The sequence below is a fragment of the Aethalodelphis obliquidens genome, unplaced genomic scaffold (assembly GCF_003676395.1).
Source record: "Aethalodelphis obliquidens isolate GAN/ISIS:26980383/991018 unplaced genomic scaffold, ASM367639v1 scaffold17, whole genome shotgun sequence".
NCBI lineage: Eukaryota > Metazoa > Chordata > Mammalia > Artiodactyla > Delphinidae > Aethalodelphis > Aethalodelphis obliquidens.
The window spans coordinates 223,296-244,397 of NW_020837961.1; the positions used below are offsets into that span (position 1 = coordinate 223,296).

A 21,102-nucleotide genomic window follows, 5' to 3' on the forward strand; every position below is an offset into this window, starting at 1 on the left:
TAAACAGAGTTAAGGTTAAAAGGGGTTAGGTGACACCTAGACCAGGCTGTCCACTGAACCTTTCTTTGTTAGGTGACTCGGAACCATTTAGTTGTTTAGAGTTTTGGGGAAAGGATGTGTGGCATCTGCATTACTTTTCATTAGACCTTCATAGTCAATTCCAACCCTTCAGGGTTTTAGCTGCATCTCTAGACTTAGGGAAATTGTTTGAGTCCTCACACTGCATCAGGAGTTTCCATCCATGAGGCTGACAAACCCTAGGACTTTAATAATGCTTTTTTTTGTGTGTGTGTGTGGTACATGGGCCTCTCACTGTTGTGGCCTCTCCTGTTGCGGACGCGCAGGCTCAGTGGCCATGGCTCATGGGCCTAGCCGCTCCGCGACATGTGGGATCTTCCTGGACTGGGGCACGAACTCGTGTCCCCTGCATCGGCAGGCGGACCCTCAACCACTGCGCCACCAGGGAAGCCCAATAATGCATATTTTTATTAGAGGAGTTTGGTTATGTTACCAGTCTACTTTTATATGAACGCACTGAAATTGCTAGCTGCTTCTTCTCATTCATTCTGCAGCTTCAGATATCCTCTGTTACAAGTAGTTAAAGGATACATGGCTCATATGATTAACTTAATTCAACATAGGACAAAGAATTTCAACGTTTCACTGGTATAATATGAACTTTTAAGTTGTGTATTGGTGAATATAAAACTGAATCAATATGGGTTAACTCAGAATTTCGAGGATTACAAATGTAACGTGGAAGATACTTGGATAAACACAGTCACATAGTCGAGACTTGATAGGTCAAGATTTGAGGCAAGAGATTCTTACGCTGGATCAACGCTGTACGTTTCCAAATGTGCTTAGCAACAGGCAATCCTCCCAGTGCAAACTCTGGGTAAAATTTCACTTTTCAATGTCTTAAAATATTTGCAGTCACTAATGACTAACACTCTTCTTTGTTTGTCTCTACTCCAAGTAACAACGTGCCACAGCCTCTATTGTGGATCTTTTCTGTGGGGACGGTTTAGAGTAATATTCTTAAGCTCTTGTTGTGCCATCTTGTGCTGAAAAAGGTTCCGGGTGGTGTGTGAGAGGGCCGCGATGTTGGCAGAGCCTGTTGCACAGCAGGCCGTCCTAAGTGAAGCTGCTCTCTTCTGGTGCTTCTCTTTCCCCGCGCCCTCTGAAGCTGGAAGACTTGATCCTGACTTAGGCTGCATTGTCACCTGCAGCTCACCTGCTGGCTTGGCCAGGAGCAAGAAGGTTGTGTACCGCAGGTATCGTGAGGCCACACCCCACAAAGGTTTCTCTCCCATCAGCCCTGCCCTGTGGCCAGTTCAGTTGGATTGATGCGGTCCCGTGGAGTGTATCTCTGGAGGCCACGGGGAACTGTTTTACCCAGAAAAGCAGCACAAGCTTGTTTGTCCAAGAGCAGACGTCACTTTGATTATGTTGCCTTCTGCCTTCAATCAAGACCATGGTTTCCTGAATATAGACTTTCAAAGTCAAGAGAAAAAGGAAAGTGGTAGACGTCGCGTGTGGGGCTTAAGAAAGGCAGGTGAGTCGGGTGCCTCGGGCAGCCGGGCGCTTAAATAGCGAGGAGGCCCGGGGAAGCCCTGGGAAGGGCTGTTTTTTCACACGTTTTCTTCCCTGTTAGTCTCCTTCGTCGCTGGTGAAGAAACGTCTTAGCTGGGGATGGTTAGAACATTTTTGCTCACCAGCCTTGATCATCTGTCTAAATCCAACTGGAGTAAAATCTGTTTAGTTATTCCTGTCTTAATCCTGGCTCTGTTTCAGTGCACAGTGGGTGTTGGGAGCTGTGTGCCGTCAGTCTGTTTTACACACAGTAAAATGGCGTTTGGCTGTGGTTGTCTGCATTAGCTGTCTTTGACAAATGAGCGTTGGTCACTGCTTGGGTACCGAGAAGCGGTGCTGCGCGCTGCGTGTCACACGCGTGTAAACTGGTGTAGAAACGGCGCAGCGCTCACAGCTCCCACTGGGTGATCTGACGGCCGCACTTCACCTCTAACTCTGCTCCCATGTCTCAGTCACCCTCCTACTAGAATACTGTGTCACAGCCATGTTGTCACAGCTGCAGTTTGTCACCAAACTCTTTCTTGTTTTGTCTTTCTCTTTTGCGCCTACTTTTCTGCTCCTTGGAATAGCTTTTCTTGTTTGTCATGCCTTGTTATTTCTTACTCATTCAACAAGGCTCAGCTTAAGAGTCATTCATTTGAGGAAGCACTTACCAATGTACCGTGTCAGCATTTGATGCAGATTTTCTGTGTCCCCATCACAACATGTCATGGTAGTTCACCTTCACTGAATTTGTGTGTTTTTATCCTGTTCACCCACCAACCCCTACATGAGACCCTCCTTTAGGGTCTTTGTATTTGTTTGTTTTTGTTTTTAATTCCTGAAACCTCATCCCTTAGAATGTAGTAATAGGTGCTTAATAAATAATTTGCAGGATGTATGAACAAATGAATAAACGAATGGTTGGATGGATGGGTAAATTCAGGAATTCAGGTAGACAGAAAGATTAAAGATTTTACATAGGTAGAATAATTAGAAAGAAAGGGCTTAAAGGAAGCATCTGTGATGGAGTCCAGAGCAGAATATCAGCTTTAAAGGAGAAAGCTATGGTCTTGTCCGGCATTGGAGAGAAGTGTGCGCTGCTGGATGGAGAGCAGTGTGATGTGAAGGTAAAGCGGTGGTGTGTCCACACGGTTAGTGAGATTAAAACTTAAAGTTTAATATCTGTGAGCAGTAACTATGCATTTGGTAGAAGAACCCACAGTCAATATACAATCGTTTGAAGTGAAAAGGAATATGTTTTCTATATTTAACACATTCAGGTTGCTCTAGTGGAAGTATGAAAAAACCAGCCTTACAGTGATGCATAGTTGAAAAGAGAGGAGGGGTTTAATATGTTTTAAGACAACTGTAGATATTCTTTTGGTATAAAAAACTCAAAATTTGAGAAGTGATCATTTCATCAAGGTTACTTGCCACGTGGGATCTGAAACCATTAAAATCCATTGTTCTGTGAATGGAACCTTTATTCCTGCATGAATTTGGAACATCGTGGTCGCTGGAAAATACTGGTTCCCCTTGTTTTGCAGGTCTTCCAAATGTTGACAAACTTTACATTTTATATTATACAGTATCAAAATAATCACATTAATTAACATCACCACTGATCTCATCAGTACTGGGAAGCTGTCAGGCTACCATGGCAGATGTACATGGTGCAGCTGTAGGTTGAGGAAATTTTCCAGTTCCCTCTTTTTAAGCAAAAAAATCTGTCTTTAAGTAAAGGAAAAGTATAAATAATTTTTTCTTTACATTAGAATAAGTATTATTGAATTCTAAAATAATAACTGTTAAAATAAAATTTTTAACTTTAGAAAAGCTAATATAATATAATATCACTGCAAAACAAAATCCCAAGGTGTAGTTACTTCTTGTATTTACATGTAGATATAAGAAGAACCTGGGAATTTCAAAATAATGATTTTTGGGGGCAATAATGAGGTTACAGAGATCAGAGCAAGTATAACGAATGAAAGGGAGAAGGACCACAGTAGAAGTTCGGAGAACAAACGGGGTAAATAACCTGAATATACACATTCATACCCTAAACCTACTACGTAGAAGTAGGGGCATGCATTTCATTAGCTGCATAATGATGACCTTGTAGATGTCGTGTTAACTTCCAGAAAGCTGCTGTGTACTTGAGAGAGAATGAGGATGGAAAGGACACATGGTATCCCAGTGCTGTTATGAAAGCAGTTCTGACCTTGCATCTTGTAGGAGAGGCTCTCGGGGCACCCCAGGGTGCGCAGAACTTGGAGCCCTTTGACAACTACTGCTTTGTTAACCAAGCCTTGAACAAAGTAGCATCAAGGGGCTTATGTAAACCTAATTTCAGGTCATAATAGTCAACATTCATTAAGTACATACTATATTCCAAGCATTGTTAAAACGCAATTACCTTTCTTGAAACCCTTGAGAATGTTCTACCCTTATCATTTAATTTAAGGTCAGGAAACAAAGTCAAGAGTAGAAAAATAATTTGCCTAAATGTCATACATTGAATTAGTGGTGGAACCAGTCTTTTTAGCCAGGCAGGGTCCATCCTCTAAAAACTATGCTTTAGGACTTCCCTGGTGGCTCAGTGGTTAAGAATCCACCTGCCAATGCAGGGGACACAGGTTCAGGCCCTGGTCCAGGAAGTTCCCACATGCCGCGGAGCAACTAAGCCCGTGCGCCACAGATGCTGAGCCTGAACTCTAGAGCCCGCAAGCCACAACTACTGAGCCTGCGCTCTAGAGCCCACAAGCCACAACTACTGAGCCCACGTGCCACAACCACTGAAGCCCATGAGCCTAGAGCCCGTGCTCCACAACAAAAGAAGCCACCGCAATGAGAAGCCCACGCACCACAATGAAGAGTAGCCCTCGCTCGCCGCAACTAGAGAAAGCCGGCATGCAGCAATAGAGACCCAATGCAGCAAAAATAAATAAATAAATAAATTAATTTAATTTAAATTTAATTTTAAATTTAATTTAAAAAAAACTATGCTTTACCACCTTAATGGCTTACATATCAGTTTTTCTGTTGGTTTGTATATGATTTTACATATAATCAGTAGCATTTGTTTTTAAAATAGATTAGACTATAGCATTATGAGCTTTAGAGTTAGGTTTTGATGATCTATGAACTTCCAAATAAAACACATAAAACCAGAAAAAAATTAATACATTTAATACAAATGATAGAAATTCAGTTAAATTAAAGTATCTAAATTCTCCACCAAAGTTATGACTGTAGTGTTTAGGAAACTTCTTTTTTTTTCATGTTAACTCGAAGAGTATTTTGTTGGATTTATAATTTAAGGTAAAGAGGGTAGTTTTCTTCTTTCAGCCCATACGTTTTTTTTTGCATTATCTGCTATTCTCTATTCCGGAGAAAAGTAAGTAAAAATCATTTACTCCCTCTTTATTATATTTCTTTTTTTCACCTCTGGATGCTTTTTGAAAGTTTTCTTTTTATCTTTGAATTTCAGAGGTTTGATAACATTATGCCTAGGTGTAGTTTTCTTTGTATTTATCATGTGTGGGGTTTAATGAACTTCTTGGATCTGTGTTTGATGCTATCATCAAATGTGGAATATTCCCAGACATTATTCAAATATTTTTCTGCTTCCATCTCCTCTCTTTTTTTCCCTGGACTCTAGATACATGTATGTTAGACCTTTAGATATTGTTCTACAGATTTCAGATGCTTTTTCATTTTATCACTCTTTGTTCTCTTTGTGTTTTTGTTGGGGTTATTTCTGTTAACCTGACTTCATGTTCACTGATCCTTTCCTCTGATGGTAAATGGAATTCTTTATTTCCCTTGCTGTGATGTTTCATTTTTAGCATTTCCGATTGCTTCTTTTTCTCTATGTTCGGTTTCTTAATGGAAGCTCCCTATTTATGCCTGCTATTCAACTAGGCCACTGGATTCTTTAGTATGTTTATCACGGGTGTTGTAAAGTTCCTGTCTGGTGACAACATCTTGGCCACTTCTTGGTCTCTTTCAGTTGACTGTTTTCTCTTGACCGTGGGTCACATTTTCTTCCTCTTCTCATGTCATCTATCAGGTGTGTGTGTCATGTACCACATACACATATTAGGCTGCGAGGTGGAGGACCAGCCCACCTTAGCTTCAGGGTCCTTGGTGATCTAATCTCTCCTCCAGCAGCTAAAAGTCTGATAGACATTTAACCAGCCACTCTTGACCCCGGCCTGTGGGAGATTCTGCCAGCTTCCACCACTTGATCTGGGATGAAAATAGCCCAGGTCTCATCTCTTCCATGGCTTCTTATTTATTTATTTTGGAATTTAGTTCATTTAGGTTCTTTTAGTCCTCCACTGAGTTGGTTTTTTTTTTTTTTTTTTTAATGACCTGGCTAAGGTATGACACTTAAAATAAACCTCAAATACAAAAAATATACGGTTGGATAAGATTTGACAGGTGTATACACCCGTTAACCCATCACCACAATCAAGATAGAAGTCGTTTCCGTCACTCCTAAACAATTTCTTGTGTCCTTTTCCAATCAGCACCCCTCCTCTATCTCCAGGCGATCGTTGATCTGCTGTCTGTAAGTCTGGGTTTGCTTGCAGTGTCTTGATTTTATACAAAGTACTGTTACAGTGTGGAGTCTCGTGTGTGCAGTCCCATCACTCAGATAATGATTTTGAGATTTATCTTCTTTGTTGCATGTTTCTGCTGGATAACAGTCCTTTGCACATATGGCTATACAACATCTTATTCATTCACGTGATCGAAGACATTTCAGTTGTTTCCAGTTTTTGATTGTTACAAGTAAACCTGCTTCATGAATGTCTGTGTTCAAGTCTTTGTTTGTATATGTATTTACCTTTCTCATGAGTAAATACCTAGAAATGGAATAGCTGGGTGGTATGATAGGGTGTGTTCAACCTTTTAAGAAACCACCAAACTGCTTTCCAAAGTGGTTTGCTCCTTTTTACTTTCCCGCCAGCAGTTTACGAAAAATTCCCGTTATTCCGTATCAGCATCAAGTCTTGGCATTGTCAGACTTCTAAATTTTAGACATTCTAATGGGTTTTTGTCTCATGACTTTTGTCTCATATTATTGAACATAAAGAGATGTTTATTGGCTAGTATTAGGTTTAGGTGGGGGTGGGAGTGTTGCCGAGTCCAAGCTCGCTCCGTTCGCCACACAACGGGACAATACATCGAAAGACGCGGTGTGGACGCAGGCGATAGGGACTTTATTCGGAAAGCCTGCAGACTGAGAGGATGGTGGACTAGGGTCCTGAAGAAGCATTTTAACCAGGTTTGGATGCTAGTTTCTTTTATAGAACAAGGAGAGGGAGGTGAGGAGGTAAAGTACAATGAAAAAGGTAATAGGTTGTTGCAGATATTTCCGCTTCAGACTCCGGAGGGGATGTACGAATTTCTTCCTTGCTGCAGGTGTTCACAGGTGGGCCTGTGAGCTGAACAAAGTTGTTTTAGCTTAATGCTCATGACCTGGGAGGCCGGGTTCCCAGAGATGGGCCATTATGGATAATTTAAGCTTATAGGCAACTTGATTATAGCGATTACCTTGTAGCAAAAAGCAACAGAACACAAAGGTTAAAATAAAAGAAGCAGCTCCAACGCGGAGTCAGACTTGTTCTTCCCTGTTACAGGACTTCATGATGGGGTTAAGTGCCCTTTTAAGAAGAGATACCTGAGAACTATCGCGTCTCTCTCCCTCTCCCTCTCCCTCTGTCTCCCTCTCCCTCTGTCGCTCTCTCTCTCCCTCCCTCTCCCTCTGTCTCTCTCTGTCTCTGTCTCTGTCTCTCTCTTTCTTCTCTCTTGCCCCCCTCCATGTGACAAGGTAGACATCTGCAAGCCACAAAGCCAGCTTTCACCAAAACTCGTCCATGCTAACACCCTGCCATTGACTTCCAGCCTGAAGAACCTGAGAAGACGTGTTAAGGTTGTCGCGGGCACCCAGTTACCCAGTTTGTGGTGCTGAGTTACAGCAGGCCTGGCTGACCACCACACCCCCCGACCCTCTTCGGTCTCCCAACAAACCCCTCTGTTTGAACGTGTGTCCTCTTCTTTTTCATTCTCAGCATACTTTTCTGATCTCTGCTTCTCCATCTGAGTCCTAACATCCTTCTTCAATTCTTAAGTACAAATATTCCCCAGTCATCCATGTGGCCGTTTTATCTCCCTTTTGCGGCCCTTTGACATTGAATGGTTTGAGTTAAAGTCCCGATTTAAACGGCTTCCTCTATCTAGAGGACACAGATTCATATCTCTAATCTGTTTTACACTCCTTAAAGACTTCAGTTTTCAGGTGCCTCTCTACCCAGATGTCCCGCTAAGAATTCAAGGTCCACGTGTACAAAGCACAGCTGACCATCACTTTGTCAAACTGGCTTCTGGGGCCTCTTTCTATCAATGGCCCAACATCCTTCCAGACAGAACCTGAGTCATCCTGCTTCTCAGACCTAGTCATTTGCCACTGATGCCAACTTTAATTTTGTAGTATCTCTAGCACCACCCTTTCCTGCCTTTCCCACAACTTCCTGCATTCCCCCCGCCCCGTTCACCTCGCTGTACTTCCTCCATGGTGTGCCCTTCCGCTCATGGCTTCATGTCCAATCTCTTGTCATTTTCAAATGAGCTCAGTGAATTTCATGCATTTCTATGTGTAGTGAGATTCTTCCTTTCCAAAAAAGGTAAACATTAAATAATAAAATAATGAAAGTGATAAAAAAGAAAAGGAAAATAATTGGACAAAAATAGTAAAAACGAATAGGACAGCTCATACAAAATGATAAGATAGAAAAGGAAAATACGTAGGAAAACTTTCTGAAAATGATTTCTTCTCCAGTTGTGTGTTGCTTACATATGTGTATTTGTGCTGCACGTACAGAAGGATCCAGGGAAAATAAAGGGAAAAGACTGAGTGAACCATATAATAAGGACTTAATATATCTGTATCCCATCCACGTTTATACCAGATGACTCCAAGCCGGTAGTCCTGTCTTTTAATTTCAGCATAAAATTAACTTACTAGGAGCCTAAAGTTAGATAAATCGTGATCTACGTTGGCTAGTTAGAGTAAGGCTGGAAACGTACCTAACTTTCAATTAAGTGGCAAAGACAGGGTAATGAGTAAGTCAGGCTATTTAGAAAATATGTTTAGGGAATTAAAAAAGGACTAAAGATAGCTTCTTGAGAAAGTGCAAAGGTGATGAGAAAATCGTGGAAAAGAGCCTGGGGAAATGTTTCAGAAACTGTAGACAGCCAAGCCAGTTTAGCAGCGAGTGTTGGTGCTGGTGCGAGGTGAGAGCACGGGTGACCCTCCGACTGGACGAACGTGGAGCACGTGTGGTAACTCTCAGATCAACAGGGGTGGGACTCGAACTCAGAGGACGGAGCGTGGAAGTGTTCTCGAAGCATCGCAGCCCTTGCGGGGCCTCCACGATGGCGGGGGCGTCTCTGCCTTTCAGCTGAGGAGGTGACCAGAGTGTGTGGAGTGATCACGTGGCCTCAGCTGCTGAGCGACCTCTGTCCCTCAGGAGCTTTGGGGTTTGGGCCAAGTCACGAGAATCTGGATTTCTGTTCCGCCATCTGTGAGTGGGAAGGACTGCAGTTAACAGCCTCTAAGGTCTCCTCAAGTTCTGAACTTGTATCATGTAAGTGCCTGTGTCCTTATGTTGACTTCTGTGTAAAAGATACTGAAATGCAGGAGACACATTGTTTGTGTTCACTGTGAACAGGAAAGTTTCTTCGGACCCTCCCTGTTTTCAGTTGGTCCGAGATGAGAAGGCCTTAAAACAATGTAGTCGTGGTTTGGGGTTTAATGGGAAAGAACCTGCTCTCTCAACATGCCCCTTGGGGTGTCCAGACACACGCCTGCAAATCCGTGTTCAGAAGCCAGGTGTCATTTCTGGTAATGATTTCTTCTGAACTGATCCTAATGTAGAAACTCAGAAAGAAGTGAATTTCTGTTGGAATTTGCTGCATTTCTTCGGCTGGCCTGGTTCCAGCATAAGCTTCAAGGACCGTGTCTCAGTGTCAGTGACAGAAGACCATTTTCTGTCTCAAGAATCAGAAAGAGCTGAACGGAAAACTCTAGAAGGCCCGTGACTGCCCGGCAGCCTCTAACCAGTCAGTGGCCTGTGTACCCCACTCCCCCGGAGCTGCCAGAGAAACCTCTCTCCCCCCGCCCGAGGTCTCCAGGACGGGAGCTTTGGGTGAATCACAGAAGAGGGAAGATCTAACTCAAAAAATCTAACTCTCTTCTGTGTCAACATTACTCTAATCCAGCTCTGGTTTTTTTTTCACCATTATTAGCCTTTTCCCTAGGATTTTAAAAGAAAATTTCTCAGAAAAATATACTTTCCCATAATTTATTCCTCTCCTTTACAATAAAGATGCTTTAAGTGTGTCAGAGACAACCACAGTCTTTCTAGTTGTCTTTTTTTTTTTATAAATTTATTTTTGGCTGCGTTGGGTCTTCATTGCAGTGCGCGGGCTTCTCATTGTGGTGGCTTCTCGTTGCGGAGCATGGGCTGTAGGCGCACGGGCTTCAGTAGTTGTGGCTCGTGGGCTCAGTAGTTGTGGCTCGCGGGCTTCAGTAGTTGTGGCATGCAGGCTCAGTAGTATGTGGCTCACGGGCTCTAGAGCGCAGGCTCAGAAGTTGTGGCGCACAGGCATAGTTGCTCCGCGGCACGTGGAATCTTCCCAGACCAGGGCTTGAACCCGTGTCCCCTGCATTGGCAGGTGGATTCTTAACCACTGCGCCACCAGGGAAGCCCCTCTAGTTGTCTTCTGATTCTACTTTGATTCCTAAAACCAAAGAGGCTCAAAGTGAAATTTTGCACAACGGGGTCTCCTTAGAGTTCACGGGGGTCCCAAGAGGGCCCCTCCCACCTGCGTTTCTGGGATGTCTTCATTCCCTCGGTCCCAGGCCCAAAAGTCTGACCTTCCATTTTAGCAGATAAATTTAACCTTTGTTTTCCCCGACTGTATGTACTGCCAGAACAATTTGAGTAATAATCACTATGGTATATAAAAGTCCCCCATTTTTCAAAGTCACCCCAGAGCATTGGCTTTATAACCAGATGGACCTGGGTTCACCTCCTGTTTCTGCCACTCACTAGCAATGACCAAGCACAAGTTCCTTAATCTACATTTGAGGTTCTTCTTGTGTAACATATACACACTCGCTCCCCGTCAGATGGTTGTGAAGATTCGATGAGATAATGTATATGATGTCTTATAAGGTCAGCAAACGGAATCTATAAAGGACCAGACAGTAAATATTTTAGGCTTTGCTGGCCTTGGGTCTCTGTCACAATTACTCAGCTCCGCCACTGTGTTCCAAAGCAGCAGCCTTAGGCCACAGGTAAATGGATGAACTTGTAAACATTGAAAAGCCCCGTCTTCCTTCTTTCATCAGTACTTCACTTCCGACAGCAACTGTGTGTGTTTCCTCCCCAGGAAATTCCCGACGCCATCTGGGTGTCCTACAGTTTCATTCAGTTCTGAGACCGTATCCCATAGATTAATTAAGGGCTCAGCCCCACAAGGCCGCCCCAACTTCAGAGCCTAATCTCAAATTCATGCCACAACCAACTCTAAGTGGAAGCTTCCCACGGCCCACCCTTGAGGTCCACATTATGCTAGAGGAGCTCACAGAATTCAGGAAGCAGCTTCCTTACTATATTACCCGTTGATTATAAACGGATGCAATTCAAGAGCGGCCAGATGGAAGAGGCGCACAGGGCAGGCGTGGGGAAGGACCCGGAGCTTCCGTGAGCTCTGGGCGCATCATCCTTCTACACCTCCACGTGTTCCCCAGCCCGGAGCTCGCCCCTGCGCTTGGGGTTTTCTGCGGAGGCTTCGTTATGTAGGCATGATTGATTAACTCATTGCCCATTAGTGATTAACTCAACCTCCAACCCCCCTGCCCGCCTCCGAGAGATCTGGGAGGGATGCAAAGTTCCAACCTTCTAATCTCAGGTTGGCTTCCGTGGCAAGGAGGCCCCGTCCTAGGCTGCCCAGTGGCCTCCAGCCACCAGCTACCTGGTTTGCGTAAAAAACACCATCCCTCTGGAGATTCCAAGTGTTTGCGGAGCTGCGAGCCAGGAAACAGAAAAGGGCGAGAGTGGGCAGAGACCAACTATGTTTCTTATTATGGCAGAACAGGGCTGTGTTCCAGTGAAGCTGTATTTGTGGACACCGCAATTTGAATTTCATTTCGTGCTCGGTCATCATGAGACGTTCTTTTGGCTTGCCTCCGTTACATAATGTGAAGACCATTCTTAGCGCAAAGCCTGGACGAAACCGGGCAGTAGGCTGGACCTGACCCACAGGCCGACCCCACGAGTGCCCAGCGGCCTGCTCAGGGCTGGCTTAGCTTCGTCTGACCCTCCCGTTGGCTCGCCACCCGCGCCTCCATTGCCATGCATTTCTTCGGGTCTCCTTGGTTTTCTCTTTGTTGGTGCCTGTGTGGCCAGGCGTACGCGTCTTGATTGATTTGTTCGTGGTGAGGCTGGGAAGGTTCTGTCTCCAGCAATGCTCACAGATCTTACGTTTTTATGACTCTTAGTTTGTGGTCTTTCTTCTCAAGGATCTTGGGAAAAGTTCCAAGGGCTGGATTAGAAGAATCCAGAGTCATTGTTGTGTCTTCTTCCATCATCTTCCTTCCAAATATGACAGGTTAGAGCCCAGATGATTTGACATTCTTCCACCATAGAGTGAATTCTGTGCTCGTAGGGTCACCCTTCCTTCCCATCAAGGAGAAGCCACCTTAATGCCTCCTCGTTGTTCAAAATGTTAAATCAGATGCTCCGCAGATATGACAGTCAATCCCAGAATGTACTTCTAGGAAAAGAAAATCAGATGCCATGGAATTTCTATTTTACCTTGGTTGTTATGAGTTTATTTTGTTTAAAAAATTTCCACATTGGGAATAATGTGTATTTATTGAAAATGGTGTGAACTCCAATGACATAATATTTGCTCGATTGATATAACGAGTTTGGTTTAATGAGTGGAAAAAGAGATTTAAAATCTAGCATAGTTCTTCGATGTTTACTCTAGTATTTTATTAAAGAACTTTGGCATGCAACTTATTAGCTGATAGAATTACATAAGATGAAACCAGAATGGCATCTTAGTGCCCTGGGCTGTGCTGTAAACTCTACTATTTGGTAATTCAATGAAAGGAGCCCTAACTATTGACATAGATAACAACTCTCTTGGTGTGCAGTCGTGTTCTTCAAGTGGAGAATGTTTTTTATATTTGTGGGACACCAAGCACCTGATATAAATCAGAGTTCCCTTGGCTTTGAAAAGTGAAGAGAAAAAATGTCATAGCTTGAAAACATTACCTGTCTTTCTGAGAAGACAGAATACATTTGTCAATCATGTATTTAGTGACCTTCTGTGAGTGTGATTGTTCTGTGGAAGGCCTTTACATACATTTTCTCTGATCCCTCGTATGTCCCTGTTTCATACCATGTTGCCGGTGAGCTAACAGAAGCTCAGTGAAGTTGAGAAAATGGTTCAGTGTCACACGACTGCTGAGAAGGCAATGTGCTGGTTGGCATTTATTCAGCACGTACTGTGCTAGGTGCTTTCCTAAGTACTTTACATGTTTACCTTCACAACACGTGGATGAGATAGTTGTTATTAGGATCCCTATTTCCACATGGAGAAAGTGGAGGTGAAGTTAGACTAAGAACTTGACTCACGTCACAGAGCTGGTAAAGGGTAGAGGAAGAGGCAAAGGTGGAGCCTCTGGTCCCGGAGCCCCACTCAGCTCCTCACATGGGGTCCATTTGGAAAGTTTCATCAGGGTTTACGACCTAAGTCATAACAAGATCTGTAGAGTCTTAGAGAATGTGACTTTATTGGGTTTTCTCCCGTGTAGTTAAGTAGGCTTTTCAACTTACCTGTTATTTTACTTTATTTTTTTGGCTGCACAGCTTGGGGGATCTTAGTTGCCCAACCAGGGATTGAACCTGGGCCCTGGGCAGTAAAAGTGCCAAGTTCTACCCACTGGACCACAAGGGAATTCCCGCCTTACTTGTAAATTTAAATCAAACATTGCTGAGAGGGGCTTCCCTGGTGGCGCAGTGGTTGAGAGTCCGCCTGCCGATGCCGGGGACACGGCTTCGTGCCCCGGTCCGGGAAGATCCCACATGCTGCGAAGTGGCTGGGCCCGTGAGCCATGGCCGCTGAGCCTGCGCGTCCAGAGCCTGTGCTCCGCAACGGGAGAGGCCACAGCAGTGAGAGGCCCGTGTACCACAAACAAACAAACAAACAAACAAACAACATTGCTGAGAATATAGGCACTTCTTATACAACATAACTTCCTAAAAAGCTGTATGTTGCAAAACTACACACTAAAAATGAAAGGATTTATGGGAAGAAAATATGTTGGGGTGAAACCAGTCAGCACTTATGGACTCTAACAAAAGCTATAACAGTCCTAACAAATATACAAGATTAGTTTAAAAGACAAGCCGAATTCTGACGAATACCGCGCTACAGTAATTATAGGACTGATCTAAGGGGAAAAAGGTAGCTTGATTGGAAGGGACTATATTATAGGAAAGCACAGAGCCTGCTGAGACAAGGAACCAATAAAGGAAACTCTGTGACAGGTTTTTCCAAGACAGGGTGTGTGTTCAGACTGAGATGAGGGTACCTGCAGGGGTGGGTGGGCGTCTTCAAATGTGACCGCTACTTTACACTGACATTATTCCCCTATTTATTAGTGTGAGCCAAACCACAATACAGAAATACACAGTGTTTATCTGCAAATAGATGAAAACAAGATGGCTTTTCATAGAATAAAAAGGCCTTACTCGTCTCCCTTAACCCTTCTCATAAGAATCACTATACTTTCTGTAAATGTTTTTTTTTTTTTTAATTTTATTTTATTTATTTATTTATTTTTGACTGCATTGGGTCTTAGTTGCTGTGCACGGGCTTTCTCTAGTTGCGGAGAGAGGGGACTACTCTTCGTTGCCGTGTGTGGGCTTCTCATTGCGGTGGCTTCTCTTGTTGCTCTAGAGCGCAGGCTCAGTAGTTGTGGCGCATGGGCTGAGTTGTTCCGCGGCATGTGGGATCTTCCCGGACCAGGGCTTGAACCCGTGTACCCTGCGTTGGCAGGCGGATTCTTAACCACTGCGCCACCAGGGAAGCCCCTGTAAATGTATTTTAAATGACTATGTCTTTGTAAGGAGCTGTTTGAGCAGTATAACTGTGATAGGGATTAGAGGAATAGCTGGAGATTATTTCATGTGTTAGAGGAACAAAATATCGAAATGTTTATCTGATTTCCTCGTGACCTGCCATAAGTGGGAATGATATTTAATTTGAAGAGATAGTAACTGTACGCATTCAGATTTCAGTGGTGATCGTTAAAAGCACAGATATTCAGGATTTATAGTCCCAAAGGTTTTACTCTTTAATTAGTTATAAAGCATCCTGTAGACATTTTGCTGTAACAATTGAGAATCAAAAAATGATCATTCTTAGAGTTAGAAACCTCCCTACTCTAGAGTGCACTAAACTTCGCTCTTACTTCAAACTTGTCACTGAATTGCCTGCTGAATGCAATAAGAAAGGTATGGATCACAGCCACCTTTTTTCAAGAAAGGATTAATGTAGTGTGTTAAACCTAAGTTATGTCCCGTAGTGTAGCTTTAGTGAGGCAGTTGTTTCCAGTGGGGGATGCTGGAATTTTGGGTCCCCAGAGCTGAGGTCGCCGTGGACTTCAGAGTTGACCTCTTAGTTTGGGGGAGGGTGACCAGTACTGGCTCTTAGGAACAAAAATATTTAAGAAAAGCAACCTCTACTCTTGCAGAGAGCTAGAGACGCCTTGCCCCGGGAGGGTGAGTCCCTGGCCTGGAATCTGAACGGCAGTCAGCTTGCCCACGTCTGGGCTTTTGAAGAAGGAAGAATTGCTTCCCTAAAGGGGGTTTCAGTAGGAGAGTTGAAGCATCCAGCCCCCACGAGGGGTTACGCAATATTGAAAACTGCACATCTGGGCTTAGTGATGGCCTGATGACCAAATCCTGCGAAGTGAACTGCAGACCGTTTTGGCGGCCGTCCCTGGACCCTGGTCTCCCCTCCGCGGGGCTGGGGTATTGAGAAGGTGAGTCCGGGGACTCTGGGCTCCCTTCCCTTCATTACCACGTCCCCGCGGGAGACACAGCCTGTGGGTTCTGTCTCTGAAACACTGCAGGGGTTGATCCACTTTTTATCCTCAGGGTGTCTCCGTAATCCCACCCAACTCTGATGCAGCCCTCATCCTGCATTTCAGATAATCTTTTAAAAATACGATCCCGATCTCACCTCCTAGTCACTCGGCTGATTGCCCTCAGAAGAGAGCGGTGGCTTACGCAGCGTGGATTACACGCTCGCATCTGGACCGTCCTGGCCTCCCCGGGAGCTCCCCGACCGCTTGCTCCAGCCGGGCCGGGATTGGTTCAGTTCCTGGTACGTGTCTGGGTCCGTCCTGGCCTCCAAGCGCACTGTTCTCTCTGGGGCTCTCTTCACCTGGCTCGTGGCCCCCGTTCAGCTCGCGGTCTCTTCCTGCTGGGACTGCGTTTGGATCCCTCGTGTCCCTCCTAGATCGCAGTGTGCCTGTCCTTTAATAGCACACATCACACTGGGAACTGTCGTGTCAGGAGGAGTTTCCCTAAAGGAAGCCCTCCTACATTGCTGGTGGGAGTGTAAATCGTTGCAGCTACTGTGGAGAACGGTATGGAGGTGCCTTTAAAACTAAAAATAGAGTTGCTGTTATGACCCAGCAATCCCACTGCTGGGCATCTATCCGGAGAAAACCATAAATCAAAAAGACACACGCACCCCAGTGTTTGCAGCAGCACTATTTACGGTAACCGGGTCATGGAAGCAACCTAATTATCCATCGACAGAGGAATGGATAAAGAAGATGTGGTACGAATATGTGATGGGATATCACTCAGCCATAAAAAAGAACGGAATGATGCCATTTGCAGCAACATGGATGGACCTAGAGATTATCATACTGAGTGAAGTAAGTCAGACAGACAAAGACAAATGCCACGTGATATTGCTAATATGTGGAATCGAAAATACGGTACAAATGAACTTATTTACAAAGCAGATACAGACTCACAGACATAGAGAACAGACTTGGGTTACCAAAGGAGAAAAGGGGTGGGGGAGGGATAAATTAGGAGTTACAAAAAAAAAAAGAAATAGTTTTTCTACTGGATTGTAAGCTCCATGTGGCTGTGATGTCCTTTGTGTGTGGCTCTGCCCTTGCGTCTGGAAGAAGGTCCCACACAGTTAGGCCATCCATAAACGCTTGTTGAACAGAATGAAAGTGAACAAGTGGAGGAATGACGTAATGAAGCAGGAAGCAATCCAGAGCATCAGAGAATCCGTGGGAGCGGAGGTTATGAAAAGCAAAATGCCAGCAGCACGGGGAGTCAGGTGTGTGCAGAGCTTTAAGTTTCAGGAGCGCACGGTTGAATTTAGCCAACGGAGGTTTGAGTGACACGGTAGAAGCAAAGCCAGGGCCTCGTAGGCACAGGAATAAATCTCATCTGAGGGGGTGAGCGCAGCCCAGGGGCCGTGACCAGAAGGGGAAGCAGAGGGGACTGGGGAGCTGGGAGTGGGGCCTTCGCTGGCCCTCCCTCTGCCCAGCACTGCCCAGACTTGGAAGTTCTCACCAGCTTTTCTACTACTTTGTCCTGCTGTCCTGATCTATCGCAGGGGAAAGTTCTATACACATTGCTTACTGCCAGGTGAAAAGAAACATATTTTAAAGGCCTGATTTTTGGATTTTTATTTAATAATTTTTCAGCTTTTAAGGAATGAAAACGTTCGATTTTCTGAACATGAAGCTGTCTTCTTGACGTTTGTTTATGAAAATGGTTGCTACAGCTTGGGCTGGGGTTGGTACACTTTATCCTTCCCGAGGCAGTTTGTTTTGAAGTTCTCTCTTCTTTCAGCTACTCTTCAAAAGCTGGACTTTGGAATTTAATCTTAAAACACTTTCATTTCTTGAATCACAGGTTTCGGCATGGCTGGGCGCTAAGTCTGGCATATGACCTGCTGTTGGAAAACAGGCTTTCTGTGTGATGGAGTATGCATAGGGTGCTTTCTTCAGGTTTTCTTTTTACATGTGGAAACAAGGGTTTGGGGCTTCATTCTCTGCTAGAGGTTCATGATGGAGAATCCCGTTACCTGCACAGCAAGGCATCCTCATCACTTTTCTAAATTGTTATTGGAGTCTAGTTGCTTTACCATGCTGTGTTAGTTTTAGGTGCACAGCACAGTGGATCAGTTATACACACACATAGATCCACTTTCTGCCTCCCGGTTATTAATTTGAGGCCAGTACTTGGGTCTTTATTCTCACCCTAGTGGAGTTAATCACTTACCAGTAAAGGGAGAGAGCAGTCAATGGACTTGGAGGCCGTTTAATCATCAACCCTGGGGATGGCAAATACCCCTCCGAGTTTCTGAGAATCTCTCTCCCACTGCTTGCCAAGGCCTTGTCACCAAATTTATCACTTTGATTCACTTGTTTTTTCCTTCCCCTGTCACTACCATCTCTACACCCAGCTCTGTACTGGATTCAGGAACTGACCCAACCGTTTCTGAAGTTGCTGCTAATGTTACACGTAAAAATCATCGTTCGTTCTGTTGAAGAACATAGTCTGTCTTCCCGGCAAACCCAAGACAAACACGGGTTTCCAAGGTATCAGCACTGGGTGCATCTGTTCATAGTGTAATCTCATCAGCTGAGCAGAGAAGGATGCTAATTAGTTTGTTGATACATATGTGATTTAATGAGACTAAACACTTAAGTGATCTTGCAGTATGCACAACTTGTTTCCTGTCGCTGTTTTTAGTTTAATAAAAAAAAAAACCACGTTAGGCACATTGGCTGGAAATTAGAGCATTGCGCCATCTCGGAGAAGAAAGAATTTCCAGGAACGTTGACTGGTCAGTTGTATCCTGCTCTAGTGAGATTGAAGAGAAGATGAGGGTAAAATATTGGGTTTGGGGACAGGGGTTGAAATCCAATTTAAATGAGAAGATTAAGCATAATGGAAGAATTTTCATAAACTACATTATGTCAAACTCCTAGGTCCAATACTAAAATTCTAATAGGTACCAGGATAACTTGTTTGAGGAAGAAATTCCAGACCTGCATCGGCTCCAACATATAATCTTGTGTTTTTTGTGGCCTTCTTTTTTTTTTGAGTGCCCTCTTTTCTAGTTATCGTATTATATGTTTACATAACTGAAACCATGGCATTCAATTAATACGGTCCTTCTTCCTAAAAATTCATATGAAATAATGGTATTATAAATTTTATGAATGAATATTTACTTAATATTATCTACTATACTCTCCTTTATTATCTCCAAGTTGTACAGAACTGGCTCCATAGAGGTTCTCTATTTTAGGAGTGGGATGGGGAGAAGAGGTGAGGAAGTAACTCTGACCCTATAGTCAAAATTATATTTGGATTTAAATGCTTCAGTTAATTTGCTCAGCTTTTTGCAAACAGCAGTCAGCACACTGTGGCCTGTGGGCCCAGTGCAGCCTGTTTTTATGGGAACACGTCCATGCCCGGCCCTCTGTGTATCTGCTGTGGCCGCTTTCCTGCCAGCAATGGGGAGTGGAGCCACTGACTGCAAAGCTGAAGTGACCTGTGGCCCTTTACGGGAAGGTTTGACCCTGATCTACGGTGTGTGTGAGGACAGGAATTAGTAAACAGTAACAGTTATGTTGAGATACATTAAAGACTGAGAAGCAGACACTTGTAGAATTGAATCTTAAACGAAGCCTGGTTGAGAGCCCTAGATCTGTAGGTTTTTCAGAATCCAAGTAGCCGTTCCTGCATCACCAGATTCCTTTGGGCCACTCAGCAGCCCACTGACGGAGACAGTGCCCTCTTCTCTGCCCGCAGAATAAGAATGACGTGTGATCGGGCTTCCCTGGTGGCGCAGTGGTTGAGAGTCCGCCTGCCGATGCAGGGGACGCGGGTTCGTGCCCCGGTCCGGGAAGATCCCACATGCCGCGGAGCGGCTGGGCCCATGAGCCATGGCCGCTGAGCCTGCGTGTCCGGAGCCTGTGCTGCACAACGGGAGAGGCCGCAACAGTGAGAGGCCCGCGTACTGCAAAAAAAAAAACACAAAAAAAGAATGACGTGTGATCACAGATTTGGGGTTTGACTTTAAGAAACAGAGAGTCACTTATATGTGGAATCTTAAAAAATGATACAAATGAACTTATTTACAAAACAGAAACAGACTCACAGACATAGAAAACAAACTTATGGTTACCAAAGGGGAAAGGCGGGGGACAGGGATAAGTTAGGAGTTTGGGATTAACATACACACACTACTATATAGATGACCAACAAGGATCCACTGTAGAGCACAGAGAACTCTACTCAATATTTTGTGACAACCTATAAGGGGAAATAATCTGAAAAAATAGGTATATATGTGTATAACTGAGTCACTTTGCTGAAACTAACACAACATTGTAAATCAACTGTAGTCCAATGTAACATAAAAATTTTAAAAAAGAAAAAGAAACAGAGAGTCCTGGCAGCTTCTTCTGGCCAGTCAGCATCCATCATCCTCCTCAAACCCGATAACCCAGCAACACCCCAGGGGCTGTCGGATGTGAATTTAGCTTCCTTATTTGTCCCAGTTTAGGAAGTGAATTGTCCATTGTTATAAGCTTGTTAGTAACTTATCTGTGACAAGTTACAAGCTGATGCTTATACATATTAGGAACATACTGAGAGCACGGAGGGGCATAGAAAAGACAAGAAAATAATCGAACTCCAGTTCCAAAGATGGAAACATAAGATTTTTTTTTTAACATCTTTATTGGCGTATGATCGCTTCACAATGGTGTGCTAGTTTCTGCTCTACACAAAGTGAAGCAGCTATACATACCCATGACGTAAGATTTTATCCCGGATGATTCAAGTACCACGAGCCAGTGAGCAGGAGAATTATGCTCTTGTTTGCTTTCTAATGTAAACAAAACCCGTATCTTTAAGATAAACTAATCCTACTGTATAAACTAAGCCTGATTACTTAGAAGCCAGTCTCACTTGGTAAAGTGAGTTTGGGTTCATCGAAAGGCAGTGGCCGTGGAGGCAGATGGACGCACATTTGAACCCTAGTTCTGGCACTTCCTAGCATCTCAAATGGAATGACCTAAACTTTGAGCCTCTGGCCCATTGGAGATAATAGTACCTATTCCCAATGGTTGCTGTGCGGCTTAAATGTAACTGTAACCAGGCACTTAGTGGGGTTAAGTAACCATGGGTTCTTTTTCACTTTTTTTGTGCTTTTTGATTTTCCAAGTATGGAAATAGTTGGTGGACCCAAGCTAATCAAGATCATTGTATTGTTTTGTTTTCTTTTGTTTTGTTTTTGCGGTACGCAGGCCTCTCACTGCTGTGGCCTCTCCCGTTGCGGAGCACAGGCTCCGGACGCGCAGGC

The 21,102-nt window shown here is 44.1% G+C and overlaps 1 protein-coding gene across 2 annotated transcripts in view; it reads left to right on the top strand.

Moving 5' to 3' along the window:
* Positions 1-21,102, top strand: part of GUCY1A1 (guanylate cyclase 1 soluble subunit alpha 1) — a 57,687-nt gene that overhangs the window by 7,482 nt on the left and 29,103 nt on the right. The window contains exon 2 of one of the 2 annotated variants that reach the window (XM_027116796.1): positions 18,187-18,322. The exons of the other annotated variant lie outside the window; for it this stretch is intronic. The gene's annotated coding sequence lies outside the window, so the exon portion shown is untranslated. The remainder of the gene's footprint in view (positions 1-18,186; positions 18,323-21,102) is intronic. 2 annotated transcript variants of the gene reach the window in all.